At 32.9% G+C, this 3,038-nt stretch overlaps 1 pseudogene; it reads right to left on the bottom strand.

Moving 5' to 3' along the window:
* Positions 1-316: 316 nt before the first annotated feature.
* LOC111900096 (protein ROOT PRIMORDIUM DEFECTIVE 1-like) lies at positions 317-2,794 on the bottom strand (annotated as a pseudogene).
* Positions 2,795-3,038: the final 244 nt, after the last annotated feature.

Here is a 3,038-nt window from a genome sequence, read left to right as displayed (position 1 = left end):
TTATAGGTGAAACATGGCAGTTGTAAAGAACGTAGAGTGTAAGCATCAATACAAAAAACTTAGGGAGGAGTTGAAGAAGCAGAATCGTAGAGAATAAAATCGATCGTGGGGATGAAGAGGCTAGTCGGTATGATTTATACTAATGGTTATATTCAAACTATACACATAATATATGCTAATCATGAAGCCACAATCTACATATCATCAATCGTTACAATCTGGTTCCCGATAGTGTTAAATTTACAGAATGTAATTAGCATAGTAGAAGAAATAATACTACAATCGCACACTTTTTAGCCATATACAACATTTCATCTTATGAAATCACGAAATCATAATCAAAGTTTCCATAAACATTTGATAATTCACAACCTACAAGCCGAAATTCAATGAAACACAACTGAAATTACAACGACGTACAAAAAACTCATCGAAAACTGTGAGAAGAGGGCTCCATTTTTCTCAAATCGTCATAATAATAGAAGGAATCATTCTCTATCTTTTTTAATTGTTCACTAGTTTCCCTTGGTATTTATAGAAGAAGGCAAGGGGGAGATCGTGGTGGGGAGGAACGGTTTCTAAGACAGACGATCGATTGTAGTGAGGAAGTTGAAGGAGTCGTGAGAGCTTACGGTTGAGAAGTGATCGGCTGAGGAAGTAACCTCCGATTAGCAGTAGCAAAGAAAGAGGAATTATCGACGTACTGCTGTTAGTAATAATAATAATTTTATTTCTAAAACGTGTCCGGTGTTATTAAATTTACCAAATCATAAAAATTAGGCCAAACTAATATAGTTTTTTTGACAAAACTTCGTAAATGGTCCCTGTGGTTTCACAAAATCTGAAGTTTCGTCCCTAATTTTAAAAAACCTCATGAATGGTCCACGTGGTTTCAAAACTTTTAACAAAATGTCCTTATTGCTAACTCCGTCAAGTTTGTCCATTAATTGAAGGACATTTCCATCATTTCACTATTATAGGGATCATTTATAAGTTTTTTTATTTAAAAAAAATATTATTTTAATATACAATGGGTTCTCTCTCTCTCTCTCTCTCTATATATATATATATATATATATATATATATATATATATATATATATATATATATATATATATATATATGGTTAAGTTCAAATGAGAACACTATTTAATGTGAGGACGTGAGAACACTACTTTATGTTACTATTCTACTATGAATTTAATATATATAGTATTGTAGTAATTATAATATGAATATATTCAATTTTATATTGCTATTCTACTATAAAATTTATATATATGTAAAGTAATTTAGTAAATTCTAATGTGAATGTTAAATATGCGATTGTTCACATATTCGGTGATGAATAATGTCATAAAGTTGTACATACAAAATTTTAATATGAATATTAATGTGTGATTGTTCGTATATTTGTTGATGAATAATGTCATATCGTTGTATTTACAAAATTCATAGTAGAATAGTAACATAAAGTAGTGTTCTCACGTTCTCACATTAAATAGTGTTCTCATTTGAACCAAACCCTATATATATATATATATATATATATATATATATATATATATATATATATATATATATATATATCAACACCGACATTAAAAGAAATACCAAAATCTCTAAGAAAGTGTGCTAATCATTCAACTTCAATCATTTTCTCGATGACCAAACTCAAAAGCTCATGATGAATTCTAACAACTCGCTTCTCAAACCGCTCAATCCCTCCACAACTCGAAGCCCCAAAAGACTCATTTTGTTCACAGGGTTTAACGTAAGGAAGTCTTTGCCATTCATTCAATTTTGATTTAAATACCGCTTTGATTTTGAATCTTGTTGGGGAATTGATCGAAAATGCATATTTGGTTTTGAATTCGCTCAACCATTTCTCTTTATACTCTCTCTCCCTCCATTTCTCCACTTCAGCTACCATTAAATCTTCAAGAGCACCATCTATGTCGATCAATTTTACTATTTCAAAATCGACTAACTAGAAATTGTTGTACTTTGAAAGAATTGATTCACGAAAATCATTATTTAAACTGAGTTCCCTTTTGATTAACCTTAATGTGTGGATGTGGAGAATACCTGTGACAAAGATCATCAGAAGTTTCTTGATCCGATTGACAGTGTCTGATTCCATATCTCTAATAGCGTTGCTTTCTTCTTGAAGCAAGAGGGTCATCTTGGAACTTAATTTACAACAAATGTTTCTCTTAACTGGGTGAGGAAATACGTTGAACACATGGGGATATTTTCGGAGGAACCCTTAAATGGGTACATTTAGACCAACAACTATGTTCCAACGAGACATAAATTGAACCGAAACAAATGGTCCTCTTCTATGACCTGGAATGAGGTTATCGAAGCTTATGATTGAGTTGAGTTTGCAAAGATTAGTCATGAGGTTGTCGACCTTCAGGTCCCTGGTTCTGTCTTTTAAGCATGTGTGTAATGATTGTTCGTTTCTTTTATCGATGTCGTGTGGTGGAGTTGAAAGGCCCGAATTGGAGTTGTGAGATGACACCTGGGTTTTGTATATGAATCACTGAAGAACCCTTGCGATGCCTCTAATGACGTTACATGAACCAAAATTTCGAGCTTTGAATGCAATTTGAGGAGCTCCTTCCAATATAGGGGTGATATTAGGTTTTGTAGTGAAATTTATGAAACCTTTTCAGAAAGTGAAGAGACATTTACAGAGGGGAAGGGTGGTCGGGGCTCTTTGAGTTCACTGACGTCAAGGAGTTGCAAAATTGTGAGGTTATAAAAAGGAGGGAGGGTATCAGACATGGATGTGCCGATGATAGAATCAATTCAAGGGCGAAAGGGATGAATTTCTTTTTCTAGTTGTTAGAGAGATAGAGAGGTTGTAACACCCGTTTATTTATTAGTTAAATAAATAAATTAATGGACGAATGGTAACCTAAAATGAATAATTATATATGTAGGGTGTTGGGTTCGAGGAGCTATTTGCCACATTTTTAGAAGTTGGGGGGTTAAAAGTGTGAGTTTGGGACTCATTTTATAAATATCT

This window comes from Lactuca sativa, chromosome 1 (genome assembly GCF_002870075.4).
Source record: "Lactuca sativa cultivar Salinas chromosome 1, Lsat_Salinas_v11, whole genome shotgun sequence".
Lineage (NCBI taxonomy): Eukaryota > Viridiplantae > Streptophyta > Magnoliopsida > Asterales > Asteraceae > Lactuca > Lactuca sativa.
This window is presented reverse-complemented; position numbering and strand designations above follow the sequence as displayed.